At 40.1% G+C, this 21,470-nt stretch overlaps 1 long non-coding RNA gene across 3 annotated transcripts in view; it reads left to right on the plus strand.

Annotated features, from left to right (window-relative positions):
* The first annotated feature begins 2,371 nt into the window (after nt 1-2,371).
* The window catches only part of LOC143652361 (uncharacterized), a 47,277-nt gene continuing 28,178 nt past the window's right edge, over nt 2,372-21,470 (plus strand). Inside the window, exon 1 of one of the 3 annotated variants that reach the window (XR_013160580.1) lies at nt 2,372-2,757. This is a non-coding gene — a long non-coding RNA (uncharacterized LOC143652361). The remainder of the gene's footprint in view (nt 2,758-21,470) is intronic. The other 2 variants (XR_013160581.1, XR_013160579.1) reach the window with 2 other exon arrangements.

Raw genomic sequence — 21,470 nt, forward strand, 5'->3', positions numbered from 1 at the left:
TTGCAGAGCTCTCCTTGCTATAAAGGTGGATGACTACCAATTCCTAAGAGGATGCAAACTTTCTCCTGGCACTAAATTTTGCAAGACTTTTTCGCATAAGACCTTATCTAGGGGACAGTGGTGACACAACAGCCTCCACATGTTTTATTGCAAAAGCAGAAGTGGTTTTCCTGTGGTTCTTCCTTCCAACAACCTTGGAGGAAAGCCAAGGGCACACCCTGCTAGCACAGCAGCTCAGTGACATTCTTCTTTGTTTTGGGGCAAGAAATGAACTTAAGTGTATTAAGAGGAAAAGTCAAATGTGCTAAGTAAATTACACGGGAGGCAAGACCGTATTAAAGTACACTTGGTTTCCTCTTGGCTGGGTCACTGGTAAGTACACAAACATGACTTTACTTTCCAAGGCTGCTTCTCTGTGAACTGACCCGCTCACTCCTGGGCCAACCAATTCCCTGCCGCCACCCCAGCCTGTCCTATTCACACACATCAGCCCAGGAGCCCGCGGGCTAGAAGAGGCCAGCTCATCCAAGGAGCCATTTCCGATGACTAGCCACTGAGGGGCAGCACTGAGCCAGCATCTGGAAGACAAATTCTTCAAAGCCATCCAGCATTTGTGCAATTTTACCAGTCTGATAATTCCATTAATCCTGAAAATACATTTTCTATCATCTCCATAAATACATATTAAATAGTCTCCTCTATTAGTACAGATTGTTTCTTTGATTTCTTTTAAAGAATTTTTAAACATTTTTCCATTATAGAATATAGTAAAGAAATGTTAACATTTATTGAATAGGCATTGTGCCAAACATTTAACATATACCTTAATCCTAGTAAGAACTCTGTGAGGTAGGTGTCTTCATTATTCCCCACCATGCTTAGGAAGAAGTCAAGGCACAGAGAGGTTAAACAATCTGTCCGAGTGACACAGCTCAATTTAGTGGCAGAGTGGGATTTGGGTCAACCCAAGTAGTCAGAAATCAGAGCACTTACCCCTGCATCCCAGAAGACCTACGGAATCTCACAGCTGGAAGCCACATCTAGTTCACATTCCCTCCTCCTAAAACAGACATGGTCTCCCCCAACTCAGCTGCAGCCTAATATACAACAGAATTTTTTCTTATTTTTAGTTAAAACTCAGTCAAAACGTGTCCGAGTTCTCTTTCCAGAGCTACTTGGAATAAATTGAGTCTCTCATCCATATGAAAGACCCTCCAATTTTGAAAAGTTAGTGGTTTTAATGTATAAAAGTAATGGGTGGTCCTGCTTGGTTTGCTTTTTAATCAAGCAATATGGAAAAGAGAAATTGAAAAGTAAAGATCTGTTTCCCATCTTCTCCAACCCCTCTCCTCAGAGATAATCCTGTTGATTGCTACTTTTGAATCGTTCCAGAAACTTTCTTTACACACAAACATACGCCTGGAGAATCTTTTTTTTTTTTTTTTTTCTGTTACAAACAATGCTTCATTGAAATTAAACATAAAGTTGTAGGATGATGTCCTACAAGTGAAATTCCTGTGTGGAATGTAAGGGCATTTTTTGAGAGCTATAGCCTGGATTAACCTCCAAAGTCTCAGAAATTTCCTGCTATAACTCGGTGCCCCTTTCTTTGAGGGAATTTAGCATTTTGTTGAGGTATGTTCTAATCCAGGAGTTCCCAACCCTGACTAACGGTAATCACTCTCATCGAGATTGCTGCATCCAATTACTGAGGTTCTGGTTCAGCCGCCTGTCGTGTGGCCCGGGAGCTGTTTTGTTGTTGTTGTTTGCTGCATTTGTGTGTGTGTTGTGTGTGTGTGTGTACACGCTTAACACCTTCCCATGTGCTTCAGCCAGGTTTGGAAACAGCCCAAAGTAGAGCAAACCTTTCCACTCTTTTCTCTGGGCAGAAAGGGTTTCTGGAAATAAAGGTGGTGGTGGAGGGGAACAGAGAGGATCCACTTTCTGATAGTAAGAGAACAGGGAATAGTTGGTGAGGGCTTAATAACGCCATTAATTAATGCCAAAGCACGGACATCTGTTGCTCTTTACCTCTCAATATAAGCAAACCAACAAAAAACAGGCCCCCGTGGCAGAACAGGGTCTTTAACCCGTTTGCAAATGCACCCCACGCCGTTCCGGCTGGTTAACGCAACTACTGGGCTCTCCGCACACGGAGGTTTCAGTACGGAGTGGATGCCCTCACAGAGTAACCTGCGAAATTTAATGAAACCAGATTTAAGACCTTTAAACCAGTCGGGGTCCAGGTCACCAGTACTCCCTTAGTACGTCCCTAGCGGACAAAAGGACTCAGCGCAATTGAGAAGTTCGGCTTCCCTCGGCCACACTCGGCCACACTCGGCCACACTCGGCCACACTCCGCCACTAGCCCCGCCTCTTCTCCCTTCCCTTCCGCCCAGAGCGGATGTTGATTGGCGAATGGCGGTGTATAAGGCCTTGAGCGCGTTACGAGTCTTTTCACTCTAGTATTATTCAGGGTCTTGGCTCCTCTCCTTGTAGACCTAAGGCCTGCGCGAGGTGAGACCACTTCATCCCTCTTCTCCTTCATCCTACGCTGTGTGGACGTGACGGGTCAGTGAGTGCGGGACCCGTGTGCCCGAAGGAAGTTTGCGGGCCTCCGGGTCTTTGCTTCTGCCCTTGCACCTGCTGCGAATGCCCTTGCTCCCTCCACAGCCCTGGCTCGGGTCTGCTCTGGCTTCTGCGACCTGGCGTTGCGTCCACGGAATCCCGGGTCTTGCCGGCATAAGATGAACGAAGGTGTGTAAGGCTGACCTGGTACTAGAGTCTCTGACTTCCTTCCTCTTCTGAGTGTGAGTTCCCATCTCAGAGCCTGGATACCGATATTGTGCCTGGCAACCGGGAAGATGTATAGTAACTGAATTAAATGAAAGAATGAATGCGGCTGATGTTGAGTGGCTGGCTTGGTTTTCCGCCTGCTACACGTTGGAAAGAGAATTTTCCAGTCCGAAGACTTGGGTTCCAGTCCTGGCAATGCACATCGCTGCTGCTGAGCAAATTCCCTGTCTGGGCCCCAGTCTCCTAATCTGTAAAAGGGGAGGGCTGGCTCTGTGATAAATATATATTGAACGCCAGCAGTGTGCCAGGCATTGTGGTGATGAGTATCCAGATAAGCAAAACAGACAACTCTGACCCGCAGAGAATGCACGTTCAGTAAACTATCACATACGCGTAAATACGTATCTGCTTTTAAGAAGAGGTAGTACAGGGAGCTCTGAGAACATAGAACAGGAGACCTAAAATGTAGCTTGGAGTGAGCTTCCTGAGGTCTGAAGGAGTATAAACTAACTGGAGTGGGGGTCAGTGGCCCAGAGGGAGGGAGGATAGCATGTGCAAAGGTCTCCAGGGTGAAAGATGCCTCCCGGAATGCATGTTTCTTATTTTAATTGGACGTCATAATAGCCCTCACAATATACAAGACAGATGAGGAGTGGATGCTTCAGCAAGTTAAATCAAGTAGAAATAGGATTCTTTGGTAGCCCATAACTATTTCAACAATCCTTTGAAAATGCCTGCGTTCTGAACTACTGTTCCAGATGATTGTTGAATCTTAACAGTCCAGCGTTGGTAATGCATGCTGTGTGCTGTCTGTGCCTTGACTCTGAGTGTTTCCCTGCTCTGTTTCAGAACTGCAAATATCAACGCACCCATTAAAGCAGCTCATGTGTGTGTCAAGCTGATTTATTTGCAAAGATGAGATAACAGAGAAGTGCCTTGTAGAGTGACAGGGAAAAGGGGGGGGCAGGGGGTGTTTACCGAAACACATGTGTACACTGGACACTGTGTCCTGGTAGAAGAAAAGCTGAATTGAGACAACTGAAGTTCCAGGTCCAGGTTAGCCCTGCGCTAGCTGTGTGAACTGGGGCAAGACACTCAACCTCTCCGAGCAAGTTATTATATAAAACCTGAGTAATTAAGTTCTGACAGATTGAAGTTAAGAATGGGAAAGCAGGTGAAAGTTAATTTTGTATGTGTCTCCCTACATATATGTATTTCTATATCTATACATACACTCACACAGAAGCAGATGTGTGAAACATGTATCATAGGGAATTTTGTTCACAACTTTTTTTGGGGGGGTGGGGGAAGTGATCTATGGGCCAGGAATAGAGCCCAGGTCTCACGTATGGCAGGTGAGAATCTACCACTGAGGTACCCAAGCACCCTGAAAGTTATTACTAAACTATAATGCAATACCTTAGCAAATTGATAATCAATGTTACCAACTTTTGGCTTTCAAAGCCTCGGTTTTCTCATCTGTTAAATGTGAATAATATTTTCTTCAGGGTTCTCAGGATTAAGTGAGGTCATGAAAAAGGTTCTTAGCACAGTGTCTGCCACTTGGGAAGCACTCTTAATCCTCGGTGGCATTGTGTACATGTTAATAAAGGCACAAAGAGCACTGCCTTTAGTGAATACTGGGTAGGAAAGGCCAGGATCACAGGAGTGTCTGAAATCTCTTTCTCCCTTCTAGCATGGTGGGTTTTCTTGATCTGCTGAAGCTTTTGTTTTAAAAATATTCCCTTTTCTCCTACTACCCCAACCATTGGTTTCTTTTCTTTCACTTCTAGGATGCTGAATATCATTTAGAAAATCTGAAGTGGTTCAGTGAGATGGGGGCAAGTTAGGAAGAACCTGGAGGAGTTTTTGAAACTTTAGCATGTATGTGGGTGTGTTGCAGGCCCTGGCTGGTGTCAGGAGAAGGAGGCTCATCTGTGCAGTGTTGGGGCTGAAGATCAGCCTTTGGGGAACCCCTGCTGCTGGTGTTGCCCATGGTCATGACCTCTGACCTTCTGGCTGCTTTGCGCTTGTGAAGTCCAGGAGGTGGGAAGGGGAATTGTACTTTGTAGACTGATGTGCAATATATGTGTTGTTGACAGCAGGGGGATTAAATAAGTGAGCTAGTCTTCTGAGAACAGGTGAGTTAGACTTTCAGGTCTGTTGTCATCTGAGTTGCACACCAAGTTGAGAGAGGTCCTGCTTCCCCTGGGAGAAGCTGCCATTGGCATTGGGACTGTGTCCATGGGGTAACCAGGACAGGAAATTTCCTTAGGGGCCCATCCTACACCTGACTCACCTTGTTCCCCCAGACATTTCCTGCATGTGCTTATTCAAATCATGGGGAGGGTGGATTAGACACATTTTATTTGAATCTGTAGTAATAGGCCAAGTCCTGTTGTTGCATAATTATTTTAAATTCCTTCATTTAAATTAAAATGTTTATCTTTTCCAAAAGATGGCTTTAAAAATTCACATGTATGGTTCTCACAGTATCACTCTTCAGTTGAAGAGAAAAAAGCCAAGAAAGGATTAAAATGAACACAACAATAGCAGCTTTGGATTTTTATTTATCCTGTCACACAATACATTCGATGGCAACATGGAATTTTGTTAAGTTGCAGCTCAGGATGGTTGGGCACTGAGCACTCCTGTTCCTACAGTTCTCTGGAACTTGTGAGAAAGGGATCAGAGCCCTGAAGACTACCATTCAACCTTCCTTATGCGTGATCCTGGTTTCCTGTCCATTCACGATTATTTGAATGGGTAGGGAGTGGTGCATCTGGGTATGCTTTCAGCCACTGCAGGAAAGATGTAAAGAACAGAATTTTGAGAGCAAAGGAACTGTTTAAACAGAGTAACAAATATGCTTGGTGAACAATCAGAAGCGTGAAACTAGTTATAAGAAACTAAAGCTTGCCTTGTTGGGATGGATGGTATGGGGTCCCTGGGGGGTTACTGAAGAGCCTGCAGGACCTGAGAAATCTGGGACTTGGGGATGCAGTGCTGAAGAGCTCCAGGTGTGCTCCTCGTGTCTTACACAAAAGGAAAATAACATCTGTATCCCAGCAAGCAAGTGATAGACACCATCACTCACCTCAATTCATTCCCCAAAATGAAGTAGATATTCCCATTTTGCAAAGACAAAACTGAGGCTCAGGGGAACTTGGAGGATTTTATTCAACATCATATGAATAAAATGTTAGCATTTCTATATGTATATCTGGGTCTCCTATTTTGACTTTCAAGTTACTGTTTGAAAAGGTTTTTGGCTCTATTAGATTTTTACTGTATTAAGAGTTGTTTAAAAAAAAAGCTGGGCCATGTTAACAATTGAGTCTTGCAATAATGAACTTTATAGTTACAACTGTATTGTTTGGCTTGGATAACAATATGAGACATTTGTAATATTTTCAACTTATCACTTAATGTTTAGCTGTTCTTGATTCTGCCTTTCCCTTATTTTGTTAGTGTTCTCATAAACCCATTCAAAAGGTCTCCTCAGCTAAGTGGACATTCCCAGTCTGATGCTTGAGTGCACACTTTGTGAAAGAAACTCCTTTCTTATTTTGTTACTAGCTTAGAACTCTCCAGAACTGTTATTGCACATGAGGCAACTGATGCAGGTGGGGAGAAGGAACAGCAACACAAGCAGAGATGCTGTTAAGATATTAGGCTTTGGATTAGAAGCAAGATGGCAGCTTAGTGAGATGTGGGATTTAGTTTGTCCTCCAGAGCATCTAGTAAATAGCCAGGAACAGTACAGAGCAACTGCCGGGGCCACGTCAGTGACCAGACACACAGCATACCCCAGTCTGGGCAAGCTGGACCAGCTGTGAGAACACCCAGAACCGTGAGTTTCCCAAGCTGCAGTGGCTGGTGCCCCTTCCCCACAGGCTGCTTCCCAGAGGGGAAAGGAAAGAGACTACTAGCAGCAGGAGCTGAGCACAACCAAACTCCAATTATGGAATTAACTAACAAATTCTGACACTAAAAATAGGCACCCAGCTCAGCTGAACCTGGAGTAAAAGCTGAGGTTGCTGGGTTTTGCCGCGGCACAGAGAAGGTAGGGCTGATGGAAAAAGGAAAAAAAAAAAAAACAACAACACAGGTTTTTTGAATCAGACAGCACAAAATACTTGAAAGGGTCTGGGCCCTGAAGGAAAGGAGGAGGCCCATAGGACCTGGAGATATAGAAAGCAACATACCAACTTAAGTTCTTGATTGGCAAACCTGAGGAGGGGGTCCTTCTCTGAAAAGTGTTTTTTATTTCCTGTTTTGGCTGTGTTTATACAGCTTGATGGCTGTTTGGATACAGCGGAAGAGCTTCTTAGGCTCCAACTGCCTCAAGTTTGGGCAGAATTAAGCTTGCTTGAGAGCTTGTCTGGAGGCTGTGCCTTTCCTCGGAGAAGGGTGGGACCCAACTCAAGTGGAATCCACCCTCAAGGAATTCAGATCTCAGGGTCTGGAAAACTGAAGCGATTAAAGCCAGCCTACAACCTCTCCTCTGTCTTGACCACGCCCCCAGCAGGGAGAGTTGCTGAAGGTAAAGATACCACATCACCTTATGTTGATGGGACTCACAGGCAGAACAAGCACCACCTACCGGGCAAGATAGGAAAAACATAGAGTCCAGAGGCTTCATAGGAAAGTCTTTCAACCTGTTGGGTCTCACCCTCAGGGAAAACTGATGCAGGTGACTCTTTTCTCCTGAGAAGAGGCCAGTTTGGTCTGGGAAAATCTGACTGGGGTCTATAATACCTAAGTAGACCCTCCTAAGGGGGGAAAAAGACACCATACAGGCAGGGCAAGAAATAAGAAAACAAGAACTGAAAAAGTCTGATCTGTTAAACAAAACCTAAGCTAGAGGTCTAGAATAGGCTGAAATGAATATCAAAGAATAGATAAACAATAAAGTCCTCCAGCAAGAAAATCCTAGGTAAAAGTGAAAACTATCTCCAGAATAAACTAATTAAGGAAATTAAACACCTAGATGCCAGCAAAAGATAAAGAATCATAGTAGGAAAATTGAAGATATGGCCCAAAGGAACAAATAAACAATCCAAATGAGATACAGGAGTTGAAACAATTCATTCGGAATGTTCGAATGGACATGGAAAAACTCATCAAAAATCAAATCAATGAATTGAGGGAGGATATAAAGAAGACATGGAACAAACAAAAAGAAGAGATCAAAAGTCTGAAAAAACAAATCACAGAACTTATGGGAATGAAAGGCACAGTAGAAGAGATGAAAAAACCATGGAAACCTACAGTGTTAGATTTCAAGAGGCAGAAGATAGGATTAGTGAACTGGAGGATGGGATATCTGAAATCTGACAAGCAAAAGAAAATATGGGGAAAAGAATGGAAAAATATGAGCAGGGACTCAGGGAATTGAATGACAACATGAGAAGCTCACAAATATACGTGTTGTGGGTGTCCCAGAAGGAGAAGAGAAGGGAAAAGGAGAAAAACTAATGGAGGAAATTATCACTGAAAATTTCCCAACTCTTATGAAAAACTTAAAATTACAGATCCAAGAAATGCAGCATACCCCAAATAGAATAGCTCCAAATAGACATCGTACTCTGAGACACTTACTAATCAGAATGTCAGATGTCAAAGAGAAAGAGAGAATCTTGAAAGCAGCAAGAGAAAAGCAATTCAACACATACAAGGGAAGCCCAATAAGATTATGCATAGATTTCTCAGCAGAAACTATGGAGGTGAGAAGACAGTGGTATATATTTAAGATACTAGGAGAAAAACTGCCAACCAAGAATTCTATATCTGGCAAAACTGTCCTTCAAAAATGTGGGGGAAATTGAAACATTTTCAGACAAAAAAAATCACTGAGAGAATTTGTGAACAAGAGACCGGCTCTGCAAGAAATAATAAGGGAGCACTAGAGACAGATAGGAAAAGACAGGAGAGAGAGGTGTGGAGAAGAGGGTAGAAATGAAGACTATCAGTAAAGGTAAAAAGAAGAAAGATTAGGTATGACATAAAAAATCTAAAAGCCAAAATTGTAGAAGAAAGTACTGCCCTTATAATAACACTAAATGTTAATGGATTAAACTCCCCAATCAAAAGACATAGACTGCCAGAATGGATTAAAAAGCAGAACCCATCTATATGCTGTCTACAGGAGACACATCTTAGACCCAAGGGTAAACATAGATTGAAAGTGAAAGGTTGGGAAAAGATATTTCATATAAACAACAATCAGAAAAGAGCAGGAGTAGCTATACTAATATCCCACAAATTAGACTTCAAATGTAAAACAATTAAAAGAGACAAAAGAGAACTCTGTGTTAATAAAAGGAACAATTCAACAAGAAGACATAACAATCATAAATATTTATGCACCAAGCCAGAGTACTCCAAAATACATGACGCAAACACTGAAAAGAAAAATAGACACATCTATGATAACAGTTGGAGACTTCAATTCGCCACTCTCATCAATGGACAGAACATCTAGACAGAGGATCAATAAAGAAACAGAATTTGAATAATACAATAAATGAGCTAGACTTAACAGATATTTATAGAACATTACATCCCACAACAGCAGAATACACATTTTTCTCAAGTGCTCATAGGTCATCCTCAAGGATAGACCATATGCTGGGTCACAAAGCAAGTCTCAATAAATTTAAAAGGATTGAAATCATACAAAACACTTTCTCAGATCATAAATTAATGAAGTTCGAAATCAAGAATAGGCAGAGTGCCAGAAAATTCAAAAATATATGGAGGCTCAATCACACACTCTTAAACAACCAGTGGGTCATGGAATAAATTACAAAAGAGATAACTAAATATCTCGAGGCAAATAAAAAGGAAAACACAACATATCTAAGTTAATGGGATCTAGCAAAGGCAATGCTAAGAGGGAAATTTATTGCCCTATATTCTTATATCAAAAAAGGAAGAGCAAAAATCGAGACATAAACTGTCCACTTGGAAGAACTAAAGAAAGAACAGCAAACTAACCCCAAAGCAAGCAAAAGGAAAGAAATAATGAAGATTAGCACAGAAATAAATGAAATTGAGAAAGTGAAAACAATTGAGAAAATCAACAAAACCAGAAGTTGATTCTATGAGAAAATCAATAAGATCGGTGGACCCTTAGCAAGGTTGACAAAATGAAGAACAGAGGGGATGGAAATGAATAAAATCAGAAATGGAAAAGAAGACATAACCACTGACCACACAGAAATAGAGGTGATGAGAGGATACTATGAACAACTTTATGCTAATAAACTAGACAATGTACATGAAATAGACAGCTTCCTAGAAAGGCATGAACAATCAACATTGACTCAAGAAGAAATAGATGACCTCAGCAAACCAATTACAAGTAAAGGAATTGAATTAGTCATTAAGAAGCTCCCCAAAAAGAAAAGTCCAGGAGCAGATGGCTTCACATGTGAATTCTACCAAACATTCAAGAAAGTATTAGTATCAATCCTGCTCAAACTCTTCAAAAAAAAAATTGAAGAGAAGGGAAGGTTACCTAACTCATTTTGTGACGTGAACATTACACTCATACCAAAGTCAGACAAAGATATTACAAGAAAAGAAAATTACATACCAATCTTTTTAATGAATACAGATGCAAAAATCCTCAACAAAATTCTTGCAAATTGCATCCAGCAGCACATTAAAAGAATTATACACCATGACCAAGTAGGATTCATTCCAAGTATGCAGGGATGGTTCAACATAAGAAAATCAATCAATGTAATACACCATATCAACAACTCAAAGCAGAAAAACCACATGATCATCTCGATTGATGCAGAAAAGGTATTTGACAAAATTCAACATGATTTCTTGCTGAGAACACTTCAAAGGATAGGAATGGAAGGGAACTTCCTCAACATGATAAAGGGAATATATGAAAAACCCACAGCTAACATCATCCTCAATGGGAAAATGCTGAAAATTTTTCCCTTGAGATCAGGAACAAGACAAGGATGTCCACTGTCACCATTGTTTTCAACATTATATTGGAAGTTCTAGCCAGAGCAATTTGACAAGAAAAAGAAATACAAGGCATCAGAATTGGAAAGGAAGAAGTAAAAGTCTCACTGTTTGCAGATGATATGCTAGTATATGTCAAAACCCCCGAAAAATCTACAGCAAAACTGCTAGAGCTAATAAATGATATAGCTAAGGCAGGTTACAAGATCAACACTCAAAAATCTGTAGTGTTTCTATGCACTAGTAATGAACAATCTGAGGGGAAAATCAAGAAAAAAAAATTCCATTTACAATTGCAACCAAAAGAATAAAATATTTAGGAATAAATTTAACTAATGATATAAAAGACCTATACAAAGAAAACTACAAGAAATTGCTGAAAGAAATCACAGAAGACCTAAATAAATGGAAGGGCATACCGTGCACATGGATTGGAAGACTAAATATAGTTAGGATATCAATTCTACCTAAACTGATTTATAGATTCAATGCAATACCAATAAAAATACCAAAAACTTAACTTTTCAGAAGGAGAAAAAACAATAACCAAATTTATCTGGAAGGACAGTGTGCCTTGAATAGCTGAAAATGTCCTGAGAAAGAAAAATGAAGTCAGAGGTCTCACACTATCTGACTTAAAGATAGGCATTTTATTAGGCATTTTATGAAGCTACAGTGGTCAAAACAATATGGTACTTAGGTGGGCCATGGTGGCTCAGTGGCAGAGTTCTCGCCTGCTGTGCCAGTGACCCAGGTTTGATTCCTCGTTCGACTTGCCCATGCCAAAAATAAAAAAAGCATGGTGCTGGCATAAAGATAGATACACTCACCAATGGAATTGAATAGAGTGTTCAAATAATAGACCCTCTCATCTATGGACAATTGATCTTTGATAAGGCAGTCAAGCCAGCTCACCTGGGAGAGAACAGTCTCTTCAATAAATGGTGCCTAGAGCACTGGTGATCCACAAGCAAAATAATGAAAGAGGATCCATATCTCACACTCTGTACAAAAATTTACTCAAAATGGATCAAACACCTAAACATTAGATCTAAGACTATAAAACTTTTAGAAGAAAATGTAGGGAGATATTTTATAAATCTTAAGAGGTGGTTTCCTAGATCTTACAGCCAAAGCATGAGCATTTAAGAAAGAAAGAAATGGGAACTCCTCAAAATTAAACACTTTTGTGCATCAAAGAACTTCCTCAAGAAAATAAAAAGACAGCCTACACAATGGGAGACTGTGCTGGTTTGAAATGATGTGTGAACTCTAGAAAAGTCATGTTTTAATCCTAATCCCATTTTGTAAAGGCAGCCGTTTCTTCTAATCCCTATTCAGTATTGAATATTTGAAACTGTAATTAGATCATCTCTCTGGAGATTTGAATGTTTGAAACTGTAATTAGATCATCTCCCTGGCGATTTGATTTAATCAAGAGTGGTTGTTAAACTGGATTAGCTGGAGGCATGTCTCCACCCATTTGGGTGGGTCTTGAGAAGTTTCTGGAATCCTATAAAAGAGGAAACATTTTAGAGAATGAAGGAGATTCAGGGAGAGCAGAGCAGAACAACATAGCCATGAGAAGCAGAGTCCACCAGCCAGCAACCTTTGGAGGTGAAGAAGGTAAATGCCTCCTGGGGAGCGTCATGAAACTGGAAGCCAGGAGAATAAGCTAGCAGATGATGCCGTGTCCACCATGTGCCCTTCCAGATGAGAGAGGAACCCTGACCGTGTTCAACCATGTGCCTTTCCAGATGAGAGAGAAACTGTGACTGTGTTCGCCATGTGCCTTCTCATTTGAGAGAGAGACCCTGAACTTCATCGGCTTTCTTGAACCAAGGTATCTCTTTCCCTGGATGCCTTTGATGGGACATTTCTATAGACTTTTTAAAATTGGGACATTTTCTCAGCCTTAGAACTGTAAGCTAGCAACTCATTAAATTCCCCTTTGTGAAAGCCATTCCATTTCTGGTATATTGCATTCCGGCAGCTAGCAAACTAGAACAGAGACGATATTTGGAAATAATAGATCAGATAAAAGTCTAGTATCCAGAATATATAAAGAGATTGTTCAACTCAACACAAAAAGACAAATGATCCAATTACAAAATGGGCAAAAGAGATGAACAGACACTTCTCACAAGGGGAAATACAAATGGCCAAAATGCACATAAAAAGATGCTCAGCTTCCCTGGCTGTTAGGGAAATGCGTATCAAAACCACAATGAGATATCATCTCACACCCACCAGAATGGCCATTATCAATAAAACAATGACAAGCGCTGGAAAGGATGTGGAGAAAGAGGCACACTTATCCTCTGTGGTGGAAATGTGAAAAGGTACAACTGCTGTGGAAGGCAGTTTGGCAGTTACTCAGGAAGTTATGTGTAGAATTGCCATATGACCTGACAATACTGTTGCTAGGTATCTACTCAGAAGACATGAGGGCAAGGACACAAACGGACATTTGCACACCAATGTTTATAGCAGAATTATTTACAGTTGCCAAGAGATAGAAACAACCAAAATGTCCATTAAGAGATGAGTGGCCAGACAAGCTGTGATAAATACATACAATGGAATATTATGCAGCTGTAAGACAGAATTAAGTTATGAAGTATGTAGCAACATGGATGGACCTTGAGGACATTATGCTGAGGGAGATAAACAAAAGGACAAATACTGTATGGTCTCCCTGATATGAACTAACACTTAATGAGTGAACCTGGAGAATTTCAGTTAAGAACAGAGACCATCAGGAGATGGAAATAGGGTAGATATTGGATAATTGAAGCTGAAGGGATGCAGGTTTTGCAACAGAACTGATTGTAAAAATTCAGAAATGGATTGCACAATACTATCTAACTGTAATACAGTAATGTTAGTACATTGAATAAAGCTGAATGTGAGAATGATAGAGAGAGGAGGGTTGGGGGCACAAGTGAGATAAGAAGAAAAGATAGATTATAAAGACTGAGGTGGTATAATCTAGGAATACCTCAAGTATATAATAATAGTGACTAAATATACAAATTAAAAAAATTTTTTTTGCATGAGGAAGAACAAAGGAATGTCAGTATTGCAGGGTGTTGAAGATAAATGGTAATTCATATTTTAAAACTTTAATTTATGTGTGAGAGTAAAGCAAAATATTTATGTGGTACAAAGTTTATATTTTGACTAGTGCATTTCCTAATATAACTTATGTGGACAGTTTAATTGAACAGCATAAGTACATGGAACCCTGTGTGCGGCATGAGATTTTTTTTTTTTTAATTAAAAAAAATTAACTAACACAACATTTAGAAATCATTCCATTCTACATATGCAATCAGTAATTCTTAATATCATCACATAGATGTATGATCATCATTTCTTAGTACATATGCATCGATTTAGAAAAAGAAATAGCAAGACAACAGAAAAAGAAATAAAATGATAATATAGAGAAAAAATAAAAATAAAAAATACAAAAATATATAAGAAAAAAACAACTATAGCTCAGATGCAGCTTCATTCAGTGTTTTAACATAATTACATTACAATTAGGTAGTATTGTGCTGTCCATTTTTTTTTTTTTTTAGAAATCATACCATTCTACATATGTAATCAGTAATTCTTAACATCATCACATAGATGCATGATCATCGTTTCTTAGTACATTTGCATCGGTTTAGAAGAACTAGGAACACAACCGAAAAAGATATAGAATGTTAATATAGAGAAAAAAATAAAAGTAATAATAGTAAAAACAAAACAAAACAAAACAAAAACCTATAGCTCAGATGCAGCTTCATTCAGTGCTTTAACATGATTACTTTACAATTAGGTATTACTGTGCTGTCCATTTTTGAGTTTTTGTATCTAGTCCTATTGCACAGTCTGTATCCCATCAGCTCCAATTACCCATTATCTTACCCTGTTTCTAACTCCTGCTGAACTCTGTTACCAATGACATATTCCAAGTTTATTCTCGAGTGTCGATTCACATCATTGGGACCATACAGTATTTGTCTTTTAGTTTTTGGCTAGACTCACTCAGCATAATGTTCTCTAGGTCCATCTATGTTATTACATGCTTCATAAGTTTATCCTGCCTTAAAGCTGCATAATATTCCATCATATGTATATACCACAGTTTGTTTAGCCACTCGTCTGTTGATGGACATTTTGGCAGTTTCCATCTCTTTGCAATTGTAAATAACGCTGCTATAAACATTGGTGTGCAAATGTCCGTTTGAGTTTTTGCCCTTAATTCCTTTGAGTAGATTCCCAGCAATGGTTTTGCTGGGTCATAATGGCAATTCTATATTCAGCTTTTTGAGGAACCGCCAAACTGCCTTCCACAGTGGTGCACCATTTGACATTCCCACCAACAGTGGATAAGTGTGCCTCTTTCACCGCATCCTCTCCAGCACTTGTCATTTTCTGTTTTGTTGATACTGGCCATTCTGGTGGGTGTGAGATGATATCTCATTGTGGTTTTGATTTGCATTTCTCTAATGGCCAGGGACATTGAGCATCTCTTCATGTGCCTTTTGGCCATTTGTATTTCCTCCTCTGAGAGGTGTCTGTTCAAGTCTTTTTCCCATTTTGTAATTGGGTTGGCTGTCTTTTTGTTGTTGAGTTGAACAATCTCATTATAAATTCTGGATACTAGACCTTTATCTGATATGTCGTTTCCAAATATTGATTCCCATTGTGTAGGCTGTCTTCTACTTTCTTGATGAAGTTCTTTGATGCACAAAAGTGTTTAATTTTGAGGAGTTCCCATTTATTTATTTCCTTCTTCAGTGCTCTTGCTTTAGGTTTAAGGTCCATAAAACTGCCACCAATTGTAAGATTCATAAGATATCTCCCTACATTTTCCTCTAACTGTTTATGGTCTTAGACCTAATGTTTAGATCTTTGATCCATTTTGAGTTAACTTTTGTGTAGGGTGTGAGGTATGGGTCTTCTTTCATTCTTTTGCATATGGATATCCAGTTCTCTAGGCACCATTTATTGAAGAGACTGTTCTGTCCCAGGTGAGTTGGCTTGACTGCCTTATCAAAGATCAAATGTCCATAGATGAGAGGGTCTATATCTGAGCACTCTATTCGATTCCATTGGTCGATATATCTATCTTTATGCCAATACCATGCTGTTTTGACCACTGTGGCTTCATAATATGCCTTAAAGTCAGGCAGCGCAAGACTTCCAGCTTTGTTTTTTTTCCTCAAGATGTTTTTAGCAATTCAGGGCACCCTGCCCTTCCAGATAAATTTGCTTTTTGGTTTTTCTATTTCTGAAAAATAAGTTGTTGGGATTTTGATTGGTATTGCATTGAATCTGTAAATCAATTTAGGTAGGATTGACATCTTAACTATATTTAGTCTTCCAATCCATGAACACGGTATGCCCTTCCATCTATTTAGGTCTTCTGTGATTTCTTTTAGCAGTTTTTTGTAGTTTTCTTTATATAGGTTTTTTGTCTCTTTAGTTAAATTTATTCCTAGGTATTTTATTCTTTTAGTTGCAATTGTAAATGGGATTCGTTTCTTGATTCCCCCTCCGCTTGTTCATTGCTAGTGTATAGAAATGCTACAGATTTTTGAATGTTGATCTTGTAACCTGCTACTTTGCTGTACTCATTTATTAGCTCTAGTAGTTTTGTTGTGGATTTTTCCGGGTTTTCGACGTATAGTATCATATCGTCTGCAAACAGTGATAGTTTTACTTCTTCCTTTCCTATTTTGGTGCCTTGTATTTCTTTTTCTTGTCTAATTGCTCTGGCTAGAACCTCCAACACAATGTTGAATAATAGTGGTGATAGTGGACATCCTTGTCTTGTTCCTGATCTTAGGGGGAAAGTTTTCAATTTTTCCCCATTGAGGATGATATTAGCTGTGGGTTTTTCATATATTCCCTCTATCATTTTAAGGAAGTTTCCTTGTATTCCTATCCTTAAGTGTTTTCAACAGGAATGATGTTGAATCTTGTCAAATGCCTTCTCTGCATCAATTGAGATGATCATGTGATTTTTCTGCTTTGATTTGTTGATATGGTGTATTACATTAATTGATTTTCTTATGTTGAACCATCCTTGCATACCTGGGATGAATCCTACTTGGTCATGATGTATAATTCTTTTAATGTGTTGTTGGATACGATTTGCTAGAATTTTATTGAGGATTTTTGCATCTATATTCATTAGAGAGATTGACCTGTAGTTTTCTTTTTTTGTAATATCTTTGCCTGGTTTTGGTATGAGGGTGATGTTGGCTTCATAGAATGAATTAGGTAGTTTTCCCTCCACTTCGATTTTTTTGAAGCGTTTGAGGAGAGTTGGTACTAATTCTTTCTGGAATGTTTGATAGAATTCACATGTGAAGCCGTCTGGTCCTGGACTTTTCTTTTTAGGAAGCTTTTGAATGACTAATTCAATTTCTTTACTTGTGATTGGTTTGTTGAGGTCATCTGTATCTTCTTGAATCAAAGTTGGTTGTTCATGTCTTTCCAGGAATCCGTCCATTTCATCTAAATTGTTGTATTTATTAGCGTAAAGTTGTTCATAGTATCCTGTTATTACCTCCTTTATTTCTGTGAGGTCAGTAGTTATGTCTCCTCTTCCATTTCTGATCTTATTTATTTGCATCCTCTCTCTTCTTCTTTTTGTCAATCTTGATAAGGGCCCATCAATCTTATTGATTTTCTCATAGAACCAACTTCTGGCCTTATTGATTTTCTCTATTATTTTCATGTTTTCAATTTCATTTATTTCTGCTCTAATCTTTGTTATTTCTTTCCTTTTGCTTGCTTTGGGATTAGTTTGCTGTTCTTTCTCCAGTTCTTCCAAGTGGACAGTTAATTCCTGCATTTTTGCCTTTTCTTCTTTTCTGATATAGGCATTTAGGGCAATAAATTTCCCTCTTAGCACTGCCTTTGCTGCATCCCATAAGTTTTGATATGTTGTGTTTTCATTTTCATTCGCCTCGAGGTATTTGCTAATTTCTCTAGCAATTTCTTCTTTGACCCACTCGTTTAGGAGTGTGTTGTTGAGCCTCCACGTATTTGTGAATTTTCTGGCACTCCACCTATTATTGATTTCCAACTTCATTCCTTTATGATCCGAGAAAGTGTTGTGTATGATTTCAATCTTTTTAAATTTGTTAAGACTTGCTTTGTGACCCAGCATATGGTCTATCTTTGAGAATGATCCATGAGCACTTGAGAAAAAGGTGTATCCTGCTGTTGTGGGATGTAATGTCCTATAAATGTCTGTTAAGTCTAGCTCATTTATAGTAATATTCAGATTCTCTATTTCTTTATTGATCCTCTGTCTAGATGTTCTGTCCATTGATGAGAGTGGTGAATTGAAGTCTCCAACTATTATGGTATATGAGTCTATTTCCCTTTTCAGTATTTGCAGTGTATTCCTCACGTATTTTGGGGCATTCTGGTTCGGTGCGTAAATATTTATGATTGTTATGTCTTCTTGTTTAATTGTTCCTTTTATTAGGATATAGTGTCCTTCTTTGTCTCTTTTAACTGCTTTACATTTGAAGTCTAATTTGTTGGATATTAGTGTAGCCACTCCTGCTCTTTTCTGGTTGTTATTTGCATGAAATATCTTTTCCCAACCTTTCACTTTTAACCTGTGTTTATCTTTGGGTCTAAGATGTGTTTCCTGTAGACAGCATATAGAAGGATCCTGTTTTTTAATCCATTCTGCCAATCTATGTCTTTTGATTGGGGAATTCAGTCCATTGACGTTTAGTGTTATTACTGTTTGGATAATATTTTCCTCTAACATTTTGCCTTTTGTATTATATATATCATATCTGATTTTCCTTCTTTCTACACTCTTCTCCATACCTCTCTCTTCTGTCTTTTTGTATCTGACTCTAGTGCTCCCTTTAGTATTTCTTGCAGAGCTGGTCTCTTGGTCACAAATTCTCTCAGTGACTTTTTGTCTGAGAATGTTTTAATTTCTCCCTCATTTTTGAAGGATAATTTTGCTGGATATAGGAGTCTTGGTTGGCAGTTTTTCTCTTTTAGTAATTTAAATATATCATCCCACTGTCTTCTAGCTTCCATGGTTTCTGCTGAGAAATCTACACATAGTCTTATTGGGTTTCCCTTGTATGTGATGGATTGTTTTTCCCTTGCTGCTTTCAAGATCCTCTCTTTCTCTTTGACCTTTGACATTCTAACTAGTAAGTGTCTTGGAGAACGCCTATTTGGGTCTAATCTCTTTGGGGTGCGCTGCACTTCTTGGATCTGTAATTTTAGGTCTTTCATAAGAGTTGGGAAATTTTCAGTGATAATTTCTTCCATTGGTTTTTCTCCTCCTTTTCCCTTCTCTTCTCCTTCTGGGACACCCACAACACGTATATTTGTGCGGTTCATATTGTCCTTGAGTTCCCTGATACCCTGTTCAAATTTTTCCATTCTTTTCCCAATATTTTATGTTTCTTTTTGGAATTCAGATGTTCCATCCTCCAAATCACTAATTCTATCTTCTGTCTCTGTAAATCTATCATTGTAGGTATCCATTGTTTTTTCCATCTTTTCTACTTTATCCTTCACTTCCATAAGTTCTGTGATTTGTTTTTTCAGTTTTCCTATTTCTTCTTTATGTTCAGCCCATGTCCTCTTCATGTCCTCCCTGAATTTATCGATTTCATTTTTGAAGAGGTTTTCCATTTCTGTTCATATATTCAGCATTAGTTGTCTCAGCTCCTGTATCTCATTTGAACTATTGGTTTGTTCCTTTGACTGGGCCATATTCTCAATCTTCTGAGCGTGGAGAGTTATCTTCTGCTGCTGGCGTCTGGGCATTTAGTCAGATTTCCCTGGGTGTCGGACCCAACAAGGTTGTAAGATTTTTCTGTGAAATCTCTGGGTTCTGTTTTTCTTATCCTGCCCAGTAGGTGGTGCTCGTGGCACACGTTTGTCTGCGGGTCCCACCAGTAAAAGGTGCTGTGGGTCCTTTAACTTTGGAAAACTCTCGCCGTCCAGGAGGTTCGCTAGCCGAAGCGGCTTGGAAGAGTGCCAGCCGGCCCGGGGTCCGAACGCGGGGAGGGTCGCTGGCCGCCGCAGCCTGGGAAAGCACCCGTCCGAATTTCCTAGTTGGCCCGGGGCGTCAAGCTTGGCGGGAGGGCGCCAGCCGTAGCGGCCCGCCCGGGAGAGTTCACGTTCCCGGGGAGTCACGGGTTTGGAAGGGGCCCCCCCACGTTGCCGTTCTCCGCGGCCTGGGGATTTCCGATCCAATTCTCTCAGTTGGTCCGGGGGGCCGCGCGTGGTGTGGGCGCCAGCCGCCGCGGTTTGAGGGGACCGCCTGTCCAATTCTCCCAGCCGGCCCGGGAAGGGGGAAGGGAGTGACTCCGGCCGCTTGCCGCCCCACCTGGTGAAGCCCACGCCCCTCGACGATCTCACCAGAGCAGGTTCTCTCAGCCAGCCTGCCGTTCCAGGATGGGGTACGCTGTCTTTTTTATCTCTGTCGTGGCTTTGGGAGCTGTTCTGTATCGTTTCTACTCCCCTAGTAGCTGTCCTGGAGGAGAAACTAAGATCCGCGCGTCTTACTAAGCCGCCATCTTCTCCCGCGGCATGAGATTTTATAGGTTTGTCCTGAGTGATAGCCCAATAAATCCCAGAGTGATTTGAACAGTGAATAAAAAAGTATTTGCAAAGTCCCCATGGGAGAATGGCAAGAAAGGGGGAAAATTCAACTTCCCCATGTGGAGAATTCCTGGTATTCTCCCCAGCAGTGGAGACAACCAAAGCAATAGACTGAGCCCTCAGTCTTGGGGGTTGTCTATATGAAACTTATCTCCACAAGGTATAGGCTAAGCCTACTTAAAATTAGGCCTAAGAGTTGCTCACAGGGAACCTCTTTTGTTGCGTAGATGTTGGCCTCTCTAAGCCAACACAACAAGCAAACTCACTACCCTCTCCCTCTCTACATGGGAAATGACTCCCAGGGGTGTAAACCTTCCTGGCAACGTGGAACAGAAATCCTAGAATGACCTGGGACTCAGCATCAAGGGATTGAGAAAACCTTCTTGACCAAAAGGGGGAAGAGAGAAATGAGACAGAATAAAGTGTCAATGACTGAGAGATTTCAAACAGAGTCGAGAGGTTATGCTGGAGGTTATACTTATGCATAAAGTAGATATCACCTTGTTAGTCAAGATGTAATGGAGAGGCTGGAGGGAACTGCCTGAAAATGTAGAGCTGTGTTCCAATAGCCATCTTCCTTGAAGATAATTGGATGATGATATAGCTTTTGCAATGTGACTGTGTGATTGTGAAAATGTTGTGTCTGATGCTCCCTTTATCTATTGTATAGACAGATAAGTAAAACATATGGATTTAAAATTAATAAACAATGGGAGGAACAAATGTTAAAATAAATTTAGTAGATTGAAATGCTAGTGATCAATGAAAAGTGGAAAGTGGTATAGAAATGTGGGAAACTGCTTATTGCACCGGCAGTGTGCCAGCCATCTTGTGGTCTGATGCCATCTTAGGTACTAACTCAAGTTAAGTTTCTATCTCAAGTTAAGTTTCTATTTCCTCACTTCTGCTCTGCCCTTCCTTGAAATCAGTTGACCAGCCTTGGCTAATTTGCCTTTCCCAACTTAGTCTCTGCTGATTGGTTGCTTAACCGCAGGGTAACGCCCAACCTCTGC

This window comes from Tamandua tetradactyla, chromosome 12 (assembly GCF_023851605.1).
Source record: "Tamandua tetradactyla isolate mTamTet1 chromosome 12, mTamTet1.pri, whole genome shotgun sequence".
NCBI lineage: Eukaryota > Metazoa > Chordata > Mammalia > Pilosa > Myrmecophagidae > Tamandua > Tamandua tetradactyla.